Genomic DNA, 13,563 nt, shown 5'->3' with positions numbered 1-13,563 from the left:
ATGGAGGGGGAGAGTACCTCTCAAATGAGTTCAGTGATTTTCTGAGGTCTCATGGGATAAAGAGACAGTTCACATGCAGGTATACCCCACAGCAAAATGGTGTTACCGAAAGGAAAAACAGGCATATTGCAGAAGTTACACGCACCTTGATGGCTGAAAAGAATATGCCTAAGCATTTTTGGTCTGAGGCTGTTCATACTACTGTTTATATTATGAACAGAACTCCCACAACTGCAGTTCATGGGATGACTCCTAAAGAATGCTTTACTGGCAAGAAGCTTCATGTATCGCACTTGAAGGTATCTGGTTGTGTTGCATACGTTCATGTGCCAGATGAGCTATGGAAGAAGCTTGATCCAAAGGCAGAAAAATGTGTTTTTATTGGATACTCTTTAGAGCAGAAAGAGTATCATTGTTATAACCCTGTCACATGTAAGTTTAGAGTGAGCAAGGATGTTATCTTTGATGAAATGAGCAGTTGGTATACATCTAGTGGTGATGCGTTGGATGATGATGATGATCATGACACTCATGTGCAGGCTGAAAAGCAAGAATCACGGACTCTTAGTGGACCAGAGACATCATCTGGTAGTTCTTGACTAAGGAGTACCTCTACATCTTCAGGTGCATCTAGTAGCACTACAGGGAAAGACAAAGGAAAGAATAAAGTGTCAGATGGCATTGATACAGTTCTTGATGGAGACTCCAGTGGCTCAGAGAGCTTGGATGATGAGCTTGGTATTCCTTCTGTCAGGACACTAGGTGTACAGAGAGCTCATAGTAATGTAAAGGCTCCATTGAGTGATCCGGTGGTACGCAGATCTAGCAGGGTCAGATACCCTGTTAAAAGATTTGGTTTTGAAGGTTATGCAGCTCACCATTATACTTATATGGTGAAACTAGTTGAGGATGTTGAGCCCACATATTTTGAGGAGGCTGTTGGTCATTCCCATTGGGATGCAGCAATGGATGAGGAGATGGCTGCATTAGAGGCCAATAAGACATGGGATCTAGTATCATTGCCAAAGGGCAAGAAAGCTATTGGATGTAAGTGGGTTTATAAGATTAAGCACAATGCAAATGGTTCTATTAGTAGGTACAAAGCTAGGCTGGTTGCAAAAGGCTATGCCCAGACATATGGCATAGATTATGAAGAAACCTTCAGTCCAGTTGCTAGGATGGCAACTGTCAGATGTGTAATTGCTTTGGCAGCAGCGAAAGGTTGGAGGTTGCAGCAAATGGATGTGAAGAATGCCTTCTTGCATGGTGATTTGCAGGAAGAAGTGTATATGGATCAACCAGCAGGTTATGAAGATTTAGAGCATCCCACGTATGTGTGCAGGTTGAAGAAGGCGCTCTATGGGCTCAAGCAAGCACCTAGAGCATGGTCTGACAAGATCAGAGAGTATCTTGTCAATATTGGCTTTTATGTTTCTGATGCTGATCACTCACTTTATGTGAGAAAGGGAGATGCAAGTTTGGTCATCATAGTCATCTATGTGGATGACTTGATTATTACAGGTGATAGTGATAGTGGGATTGTTGAAGTCAAGGATTTTTTTAAAAAGAAGTTTGAGATGAAGGATTTAGGTGAGCTAAGGTACTTCCTTGGCATTGAGGTGATCAGATGTGATGATGGTATATGGCTGTCCCAAAGATAGTATGGCTTGGATATGTTGTCCAAGTATGGTATGACAGCATGCAAACCACTTTCAGTCCCGTTGGAGCAGAATGTAAAGTTGAGTGCTAATGTTGGGGATGAGATAGAAGGCCCTATTATGTTCAGGAGGATAGTGGGGAGTTTGATCTATATGACCATTACAAGGCCAGACTTGAGCTACGTTGTTGGTCTTGTGAGTCAGTTTATGCAAGTACCTAGAAAGCCACATTTGGATGCAGTCAGATGCATATTGAGATATGTGAAGTCCACATTACATTATGGACTTTTCTATGAGGCAGGTATAGATGTACAGGTGTTTGGATACACAGATGCAGATTGGGCTGGTAGTATGTCTGATAGAAGATCTACCAGCGGATACATGTTCTCTCTTGGTAGTACAGCAGTTGCTTGGAGCAGCAAAAAGCAATCTACAGTTGCTTTGTCGAGTACAGAGGCTGAGTATAGAGGTGCTGGTGTTGCAGCATGTGAGGTAGTATGGCTACAAAAGTTAATGGCTAATTTGGATATGCAGGTGGAAGGTCCAGTTGTCATTTATTGTGACAACATGAGCAGTATACAGTTGCCTAGGAACCCTGTGTTCCATGTCATGACAAAACATATTGAGGTACACTACCACTTTGTGAGAGAGAATGTACTAGCAGGTGAGATTGACTTGGTGTATGTTAGCACACAGGATCAGATAGCTGACATCTTCACAAAGGCATTGGGTACAGAGAAGCTTCAAAAGTTTCGAAGCTTACTTGGAGTTGCAGAGATGCAGTTGAGCTTGAGGGGGAGTGTTGAGATGACAAGCTCAACACATGCGGACATTGATGATGGACCGCTTGGTTAGATGGATCCACACGTCTACACTTAGCACGCCAGTGGTCATTATGACTCTCACATGGCCACTGACTCATTACTTATTATATTCAGGTTGTTACACCTATTTACACCTGGCATAGTTATAGCGCCAGTCGACTAGTGTATTCAGTTATGCATTGTTTGACTTAGTAGGCCACTTTTCTTTATGTTGTATCTTATCTATACTTTGTGTACATTGAAAAGAGTGTGGAAGAAGAAGAAGAAACTAGCAAGAAAACTTTTTGGCCTCCATCTCTCTTCCTGTCTCTTGAGTGAGCTTCTCCTTGTGCGTTCTGTGTGTGTTCGGCGCAGCATCTTGAGCAAGTCCCCCCACCACGCTATTCTTGACACCAAGATTCCTTGGTACATTGATCCTTAAATCAATAACTTCCTTGGTTTGGGCACTTGGTTACACCATTTTTTCCACCATATAATCTAGTTTGGACACTAGCTCAAGGTGCCTAATTGAATCTTAGTTTCATAATTGCATAGAGTGGTATCAAGTGTGCTACATGCCCCATATTCTTAAGAATCCTCCTATCATGTGGTTTCTTAGTCAATGTATCTTTGGATCTCTTATTTGTGGCTAAACATCATCATTAGCTTTATTTTTGCCTCCATTCCTTGCCATTTTTGAGTGTTGTCTAAATAGACCCCGTGTTAGAAAAATGGCAATAACTTTTGATTTCAATATGTGAATGCCTTGTTTTGGGGTTCAAATAGAAGTCAAGGATGAGCTCTTTGAGATGACTTATCACACACTTCATTAGATTTAGGATATAATATTTGAATATATTCTTTCATGGCTATATAGAATAGTCTAACACTTGTAAAAGCCTTATTTCAAATATTTGACATTGTATAGGCCCTATATGGAGTGTCTAAACCCTAGAAGAATCACTATGAGACCTATAAAATCTGAAAGCAACTTAGTGTGACCTATGACCAACCTATATATGCTGAAAAATACCTTGCAACACCTATAAATTATGGGAAACACCCCCAAAATGGCCTGAAATGCCATATTTCACCTCTAGGCTCATTTAACCTCTTGTCCAAGGTTATGAAAACGTGTAAACCATGTATATTGATAAATAATCAACCTATTTTCTTCACTAACTTGTATCTTCAATGCTCCTCTGGTTGTACTTGTGTGAGAGATAAAACAGTAATGGCAAGCTCCCTACATGGGCTTTAATCACTGGGAGGTGGGCATGTGGGCAAATTTCCCTTGAGTTGAGTTGTCACACCTCTTTGGGATCTTCAATATTGAGGGAGGGTCACCTCTCTTTTGCCCCACTGTCTTCCCTAGTATCCACCTTTTTCCTCAATGGGTATCTTCCACATGGCAAGTCCATGCTAAACTCAAAAATTAGGGATGATCTGTTGTAAATGAAGTTTTCAACTTTAATGATGTGCAAGAATTAAATTGAAAATAAAATATTGAACATTGAATATTGGATTAGGGCCTTACCCATACAATTCAGTGGCTTAGTGATTGCATTAGCTTACCCTTTATAATATATTTTGGGATCACAAAAGAATCCAAGCACAAATCAAGGTTATCAAATCAATGCATAAGATTTTTGAAATGGAACTTTAATCCAAATGAAATTGAAGCTATGAATTGATCTCGAAGATTCTAACAATATAGGAAGAGGTATTTCTCTAATTCAAATGAAATTGAATCCTATGGATGAAACAATCTCTCTTCAACAAGTGGATTAGGCTACAACAAGTGGAATTAGAAAGATTTCAAAATTAATGCAGTGGATTGCCTCTTCAAAAGATTGATGAACCATAAAAAATAAGCCATCATCCATAAAGATCAAGAAACCCCAAATTGCTCCATAGCCTCCATTGCTCCAACGTCAAGTGATTGATATATCCCAGTGCTTATGGATGAAAGGAAATTCAAGATGGAAGAGTCTTTAGCCCTATGGAAGGCTTACCGAAGGAAAATTGAAGCTTGGAATATGAAATCCCCAAATGATGGCCCATAATGATCTCTTACAGTTGAGTCACCTTTGAATCTTGCAATCTTGGTCCATTTTCGAAGAAGCTTCACTATAGAGAAGTATTCAAGCCAAAGCATTGAGAAATCTTCTTATGGCTACCCTATTGTGTCTTAAAAGATGACTCAAAAGAATGGAAAAGAGAGCTCAATATTAAGAAGTGGCATGCCACATCTTGTTGCTACTACTTGTTTGAGGAAGTTGCATAGCCATGATGACAAAGCACTAGATGAAATATTTATACCTTGCTGGTCTGTGAAAAATACACCATGATTTTTGGGCTTATTCCTATAGTAAATGTCATCCATTATACTCCACAATGGCAGTCACTATGCTTGTGAGACTAAGAAGAATTCTTTCCACAAGCTTTGGAAGGAAGAAGAAGTCTCTAGTGAGCAAGAGAAAAGATTGAAGGGCTATCCACCATCAACTAGGTTGTCTTCTTCACTTGAAGGACCATTGGTCATTGCACCACTCTCTTTCAAGTTCCATACCTCTTGTACCCGAGTGTATGTTAAAACCCTAGGTTCTACATCCCCATTGGCACAAATCATTCCACTTCTAATTTTTAAATTTATAAAACCTCACAATAATGTGTCCCTAAGTGTCACTTTATTGGCCTCTCATTGTCAATCTTTTGTGAACTCCTCCTTATATTACTTGGTCTACATTATAAAACTATCAAATTACCTCAAAATATTCTATTTGAGTATAATATATATCTATATTATATATAATTTTGGTTGTGGCTAAGGGAATTCCCAAATCTTAATAGGGCCTTTCAAGCCTATAACTTCCCCCAAATTTTGCAATGTTTGAATTTTAAAAATTCTCTCTCTCTCTTTTGTGTATGTGTGTGTGTAGCAAGTGGAAGAGTGGGCTAGCACTAGGTGACCTAGCAAGCAAGAGGATTAGGATTGTCAACAAATAGGGCAGAACAATCATGAGTGAGAGAAGGGAACCTATGAGTAGGCGAAGAGATCAAAACAAACATAGGCATTGGTGGAGAGAGAGAGAGAGAGAGGAGAGAGAATAAATACACATATACATCTACACACACACACACACACACACTTGAACACATGGGGGAGCAAGAAATAAGGGATCACAAAATAATTTCACATCCCTTGCAATGCTACTTCATGATAGCTTCACACAATAGCAAGAAGCTAACACAAAATGACTAACATTCCTTTCATACAAAGTGCATAAGGAACATTTGTATAGTTAAAAATAATAGTATAACTCACATACATAAGAAAGATCAAATGGAGATCTTATGTCACTTTACTGGCCACTTTAAACTAGTGAATGTGATGAGATCAAGTTCATGCATACAATTCTCTCAAGCCACACTACAACATCTTTGGAAAATGATGATGAAAAGGACCTATGTCATAGGGTGTTGCCACACCCAATTAGACTATGCATAACTAGACATAATGTGGTATACTCTTAGACGTTTGAAAGTCTAGTGAAGCTCTTGGGTGTAGTTCTTCATGGCTAGCTTTTTATATAACTGAAAAGTAGTATGAAATAGAAAGGTATTTACACCACACCAATAGGTAATGACTCATACAACAAAGTCAAAATTACAAAATTTCTAGCCTCTTATCAAAAGGACTTTCCACTATGCTACTTGAATCTAAGCTTCTTCAAAATAGATAAAACTCCTTTCTTGAGTCTCTCAAATTCCTTCACAAGAGACATACTAGTTTTCCTACAATGCAAATCCTATTTCCAATTCTAGATTAGCTATTATTATAGTGAAGATCCTAAGGATTTCCTACATCTTCCATGTTTCATCATCCATCTTGGCATGGTCTCCAAGTATTGCCAATTCAAACTAGATGTTACAATTAAACCTTGCATCACCAACCAATTTACTAGATCTTCCCCAAAGTGTAGTAGGTTCTTAGCAATCCCAAAATGAGTTAGGCACATCCTCCTTTGCTCTACCATAAAGGGGACACATAGGATAATACCTACAAAAAGTAGCAAGATTTGCATGAGTGGGGAGCTTACAAATGATGAGTCTACAATTCAACCCTGGAGAAAATGGCAAAGAGTTATAGTTTATGTGAAGCAAAAGAAGAATGCTTAAGAAAGATCATCAAGAAAAGAAGGAATAGGTTTCCAACCTCCCCTTTCAAGAGTAGGATGACTACATCAAGCAAGATCATCGAGAAAAGAAGTGATGGGTAGCCGATCTCCCCTTTCACGAGTATGATGACTACATCAAGCACATGATCATGCCTACTAAGATCGGATCCTTTCTTGCAATAAGAGAAAGGAATGATGCAAGAAAGATCGTTTTCTTTTTGGGATGCTCAAGATCAAATGGAAGGTAAGAGCTCATAATGATAGTGGGAAAGCTTGGAAATTCTTTGTTGTAGGGAGTTTATGAGTCTAACAAGTACACAAAAGTTATGTTTATAAAGGAGAGGGAATAGTAATCCCTTAGAAAGACACTTTGATTAGTTAACAACTTACAAGGTGGGTATCCAACAGTTGGTGTGTAGCTCACTGTATTAGGCATGGGGTGACATTGAAATGAAATGTGCTCGTGATGTAAGCCCCAAATTTTCAATCAATGATAGCAATATCATTTCAATTCTAACAAAGAAAAAAGAAAACAAGAAAGAAAACACTTGGAGCATGATCTTTTGCATATTAAAAGGAGGACCTTGGAAAAGAGTGTAGTAGGAGGAGGAGAAGGATTAATAGCTCTTTAGTCTAAATAGTCCAGGAGTTATGAAGCATTATAGCAACTGCTGTGCTTGACTTGGAAATTGCAATAATCAATTGAATAGAAGGAAAGTTGCACATATGAAATGCTTTAAGTTATAGCAAAGTGAAAAAAATTTAGTCAAACTAGCACATGCACTCTTTATTCATCCTCTCTTGACTCTCCAACTACTATCTATGTTTTTAGAAGATTAGAAAGTGAGTAGAGGTTTCCAAAGAGTCATCCTAAGAGGACAAAATTCTCCCACCTTTACTTTGATTGATGTAATGCAAGGCTTCTCTGTGGGCAATGTGATACCAAATTGACTCTATGATACCAATTGATATATTGTGATATGCATCCATTCCAAGTGCTTATGGCATTTTGATAGAAAGAGAAATAGAGAAGAGGGAAAACAATGGGATATGCATACACACACACAAGTATATTTTTAAATATGTATGTACATACATACATGCATACATTCGTGTGTGTGTGTGTGCGCGTGCGCGTGCGCGTGCGCGTGCGCGTGCGCGTGCGCGTGTGCGTGTGTGTGTGCGTGTGTGTGTGTGTGTGTGTGTGAAAGTCTCTAGAAAGCCAGTGTGGAGGTGACTATGAGACAAAACCAAAGTACATCCATGTCTAATGTCATCTCATTCAATAAAGGCAAAATAATATCCTAGATAACACTAATATCTAGAGAGCTATAAAGAAGAGCTATGTGAAACATTGTGAAGTACATTAGAAACTATATGTATGAGGTATCTATCAATTGGAATTGTCTCTCTCAACCCCAAGATTGGCACATCATATTGGCTATGATGTGGCCCATGATCAATTTGCTAACATGCTTGGGGGGAAGTCTCATGTGTCTCACAATGATAGCTATGATGATCTAGCCATAGTGTGAGCCCCTTAGTCATGATCCACGTGGTTGACTTCGTCTCATTAACAAAGTGCAACGGCCTTGTTGGATGTGAATCCATGTCATGGGGTGGGGGGTGTTTGGTGGGGTTGATTTATCTCTAACAAGCTAGTAGTGCCTATAAGACTTCATTTCCAAATTTTTCTATAATTTCTCTTTATATGGATCCCTCTTGGCAAATTAGTCTATATTTCCTAATAGTTTTATGAATTCCTTTGAAGCTCCAAAATGAAGAACCCCAAACATATTTGGTCCTTGTACTCTATGAACAAACAAAAAGGCCCAAAGCCCTAATGAGAGAGGCAATGATACCTCCTCATATGTCATAGTACGCTGTCCATGTACTGTCCATTTACATTTTTAGTGCTCCATTGTCTAGAGATTTTGGCCACAAAACTAACACATCCTATCCTTTGCTAGGATGTCTATTTGTCTACTTGTCTCTATCCTCAACCTATAAGAAGAAGTGTGGATTTTCCCAATAGCAACTTGCATGTTTTGGGAGAGATATCTATCCATATGCTATGGTTGGACAATAATTCCATGCTTAGAGAGGCATAGGAAGTGGACTCTAGTAGAACTCCATTCTCGATCCTAAGGGGAATGGCTATCAAGTCAATAACCTCTCTGTCTTAATCCTCAAGGTATCCATTGTGATAACTAGTTTAGCTTGAATCGACTAAGGGGGAGTGCGGAATAGTGCAAATGATAGTCAAATTGTGGAACTAATCAATGTTCAACCCATGTAAGCTCATCTAATCAGTCATTTCTGCAAACCAACATTCCCTCTCTTACCCTCGACTATTAGCTATCTAGAAGAGTTCAGTGCTAGTCTAGAGTAGCTCTCGTGTGGAAGCTCCCATAATCTCAACAACAACAAAGTCACTAATTTAACAAGTACGAGAGAGAGAGAGAGAGAGAGAGAGAGAGAGAGAGAGAGAGTGTGTGTGTGTGTGTGTGTGTGTGTGTATATTTTTATTTATTTATTTATTTATATGTGTGTGGAGAGAGAGAGAGAGTGTGTGTGTGTGTGTGTGTGTGAAAGAGTGAGAGGAAAACAATGGTGGGATACAAGATAGAAGCTGAGTGAGAGAGAGGGAGGGAGGAAGGAACATAAGAGAGTTACACAGGTACAAAAATAAATGGTACACTTATTCTTTGTTATCTTTACTTATATAATTATACAATGTGTACTTATACAAGTGGTGCCCACCTAGCTATAATCCGTTGTCCTTTACCCTAACAACCTTCCACTACACATTTATAGAAATATAAAGAGAAAGTGAAGATACTATCCAATGCCCATCAACACTCTATGATGTGCATAGCGCGCAGAGGGTAAACTCTTCGTGAGAAGATCCAAATGCTTATCATTTGTATGGACCTTAACAAGCTCAATGCACTTGTCTTCAAGATCCTTCCTAATGAAGTGATATTTCTCAATGTGCTTTGTCTTTGCATGAGAGATAGGGTTCAAAGATGGGTTCATTGCCAACTAAATGGCACTCTAACTATCACAATGCAGTATAGGCACCTCTCTTATAATGCCCAAGTCTTCCACTAGATGACTAAGCCAAATATCTTCCTTGCAAGCCTCAGTAGCTACAATATACTCTACCACAATGGTAGACAAATCCATACCATGGCTACAGTCGAGAGACCTAGGAGGTTGTACCACCTATGAAAGTGAAGACAAAACTTGTAGTAGACCTCTTGGAGTCTACACTCCTTGTAAAATAAACATGTAAATATCCAAGAACAAACCCATCCTTCCTTTTGAAGCATATACACATTGATCTAGTGTTGTTCAAGTATCTCATGATACTCTTTATTGTCTCCCAATACTTTTTTCAAGGTTTACCATATAGCTACAAACAACTCCCACCACGATATAGGCAGTATCTAGATATGTAGCAACCATGGCATACATCAAGCTACCAACTATGGATGCATAAGTAGCCTTGGCCATTTGAGACTTCTATGCATCTAACTTGGGGTTGTCATAGTTTCAAATATGAAGACAATGGAATTTTGTGTCTTCCCCCTCTCCATATTGAAATGCTCAAATACCTTCTCAATGTATCCCTTCTAAGACAAATAGAGTATCTTTTTGTCTTATCTTGCATAATGTGCATACCAAGAATGTGACCAACATTTCCCAAGTCCTTCATAAAAGGTTTCATGCAACCTTTCCTTTAAAGTATCCACATCCATGACTAACTTCTCCGCAATCAACATATCATTCACATAAAGGTTCAACATTATAAGACTACCATCCCTAGCCTTTCTAGTATGTAGGTAGTAGTCGCATCTGAGTTCTACTATACCCTTTAGACCACATTATGGTATCAAACTTATGATACCATTCCGTGGAAGCCCATTTTAATCCATATAAGCTCTTAGTGAATCTTACACACCAACAACTCCTTGCCTTCCACAACAAACCCCTCATGCAAGTGCACATAGATATTCTCATGCAAGTTCCCATAAAAAAGTAGTATTTATATCTATTTGAACCAACTCCATATCTCTCTATTAACCAAAGTAAGGATTGTACAAATGGTCATCTTGACTATTGGTGAGAAGATCTCATTGTCTTTACAGCTTCAACCCAAAATCCCTTAGTGAAAACAACATTAGAGAGCATACTATAGACCCTTTCTTGAATGGTCTTATTTATTTTCTAAACCACACCATTTTAAGTAGGACTCTTAAGATTTGTCAATTCTCTCTTGGTACTAAGACTTGCACAAATTTTTTTAAGGCATATGAGATGTACTTTCTACCATTGTCAATTCTCAAGTACTCAAGCTCCTTTCCCTGACTAATTCTCTATAAATACCAATAACTTTTAAAATGCACCCAACACATCACTCTTCTTGTAAAGAGGATAAGCCGAAATATTCCTTGTGTCATCATATATAAAAGTGACAAACTATGATGCTCCACCTAATGAAACCATGGGCAATGGCCCGCACAAGTCGTTGTGGATCAAATCAAGACATTTTGGTATTCTACTCCCACTATCTATGTTATGCAACATTTTAATTTTCTTTTCAAAGAGACAATGCTCACAAAAACAAGGTCAGAAAACTTTAAACAAGGAAGATAGTGCAAACAACATGCATACTCTTAACATTAGCACTAGTAAGACCACCTATGATGGGTGTAGAGTTACTAATGGTAGTCCTAAAAGTATTCCAACTCTCAAGCAAGGTGACTAACAAGAATGTGGCCTTTAGTGAATCATGACAGGCAATCTTTTGTGATGTTGGTTAGTTGAAAATATTGTTGAACTTATTGACATGATTAGACATTGAAGCCCCCTCCTCCATATACCCAGATCAATGAGTTTTTTCAACTAGTAGTCCTATGATTGCACTTTCTTTCTCATACAAATCACTATGCTTTTTCCATATACCATTTGTCCCTTTTGTATTTTTCACATTAAAACATACAAACTTTGAAGAGTGTCAACATAATAGTAGACATACTAGTTCATCAATTCCTCTCCCATACATCTAGATCCATGTCCTTAAGCTTAATCTTGTTACATTTTATTGGCTTTACTTGCTTCTTCTAGACCAATACATTGGATATTTGCTCTTTTCAATATGAAAAGTTCATACTATCAAGCTTTTTCTATATTGAACAATGTATTTTTTGAAATCTTGAAGAAGCCATAATGACAAAAGTATGCTTATACTCCAAAAAAAACAAGATATAATACTCAACTGCAAGCTCAAAATAGAGCAATGGACTCTAAATAGAGTGCTTTGCAAAGCTAAGCAATGACTATCCAAATATCAAAACAACATAAAATTGATGCAAAAGTGATATTTCACCACTCCCAAAGGCATATGAATTTTAGTATTTCAACTAACTTTTAAGCATAAAATAACCCAACAAAGACCAAGTACATACAAATTGCCTTCACAAATCAATTTCAACTTGCATAATCTCTATAAAATGATCATATACTAATATGCTAAATCCTTTAAAATGAAAAATTCATCAAAACTTTGTGCAATCCAAAGCTAGGAGTATTTTGAGAGCCTCCAAGTGTCAATCGTTATCTAAGAGTGTTGTTCAAACTAGGACAATTCTATTGTGTGTAAAACAAATAACTGAGAATTACACTAAATCAACTTTGTAATTACTAAATCAATATATGTCATTGTCTTCTTTGTTTTGAGCTATAAAAAAACCTCAATTTGATATTGGATAAAAAAAGTTATGGCCAATATACAAGTTCTATGTCTCCATTATTGAGCATGAGTTGAATGTCTTAGAAGAGAGATGGGGTCCTAGAGCATAGGGACAAGATAGTTTTAGGAGAAGCTTCTCTACAATGGATCATGCCCTTACACTTAGAGCAATTATTGATGAGGGTAGAGCTCATAGTCGGTGAATCTACTGCTGCTTTGTGGACTTCCATGATGCTTTTAATATAGTATCGAGAGATAGGTTGCTACATACTCTACATGATATGGGAGTGTCTAAGGAGCTCCTTTGGGGGATCTTAGCACTACATCAGAGGGTTTTTGGTAGAGTATGAACACTTGAAGACCTCTCAACTCACCTATTTGCTCCACTATTTGGGGCTTTCTATTAGCTATCAGCCCTACAATTCTTTATATATATATATATATATATATATATATATATATATATATATATATATATATATATATATATATAAACATTTTTCTTTTGTTTCTCTCTCAAATTTTTTGAATCTCGTGTGTGTGTGTGTGTGTGTGTGTGTGTGTGTGTGTGTGTGTTGGGGTAAAGGCCAATGGACTATATTCGGGTGGACACCCCTTTTATAAGTGTACACTATAGAATTATATATAAGTGCATATAACAAAGAATAAGGGTTCCATTCATTTTGTACCCATTTACCTCTCTTGTGTTCCTCTCTCTCTCTCTCTCTCTCTCTCTCTCTCTCTCTCTCACACACACACACACACACACACACACACACACACACACACACACACACACACACACACACACACACACACACACATTTGTGGAAGCTCATGCATGGAGTGAGGAGTGGAGTAGTGAAGCTTTGTCATCATGAAGGTCGAGCATTCAAGCATCTTCTTTGACATTAATACTTTTTACTTGCACAATTATAGAGATACTATTCTCATCGTTGAGATCTAAATCTAAGTTAAGTATGTGCTTGAACCATTCAATCTTGATTTGGGGGTCCCCATGGCCCAATTTGGTTGTATTTGGGAATTCATTAGTGGCTTGAATTGATGCAAAGCATCTTTTGCCTTTGGATGCTTAAAATGAGATTTTGGATATTTAGAGAGATTGATGTACCGAACTCTAACGAAACCTATGTGAACTAGAG

Source organism: Lygodium microphyllum, chromosome 1, assembly GCF_053477565.2.
Source record: "Lygodium microphyllum isolate KBCC chromosome 1, Lygodium_microphyllum_v1.1.10, whole genome shotgun sequence".
In the NCBI taxonomy this organism is placed as follows: domain Eukaryota; kingdom Viridiplantae; phylum Streptophyta; class Polypodiopsida; order Schizaeales; family Lygodiaceae; genus Lygodium; species Lygodium microphyllum.
Note: the sequence above shows the minus strand (reverse complement) of the source record.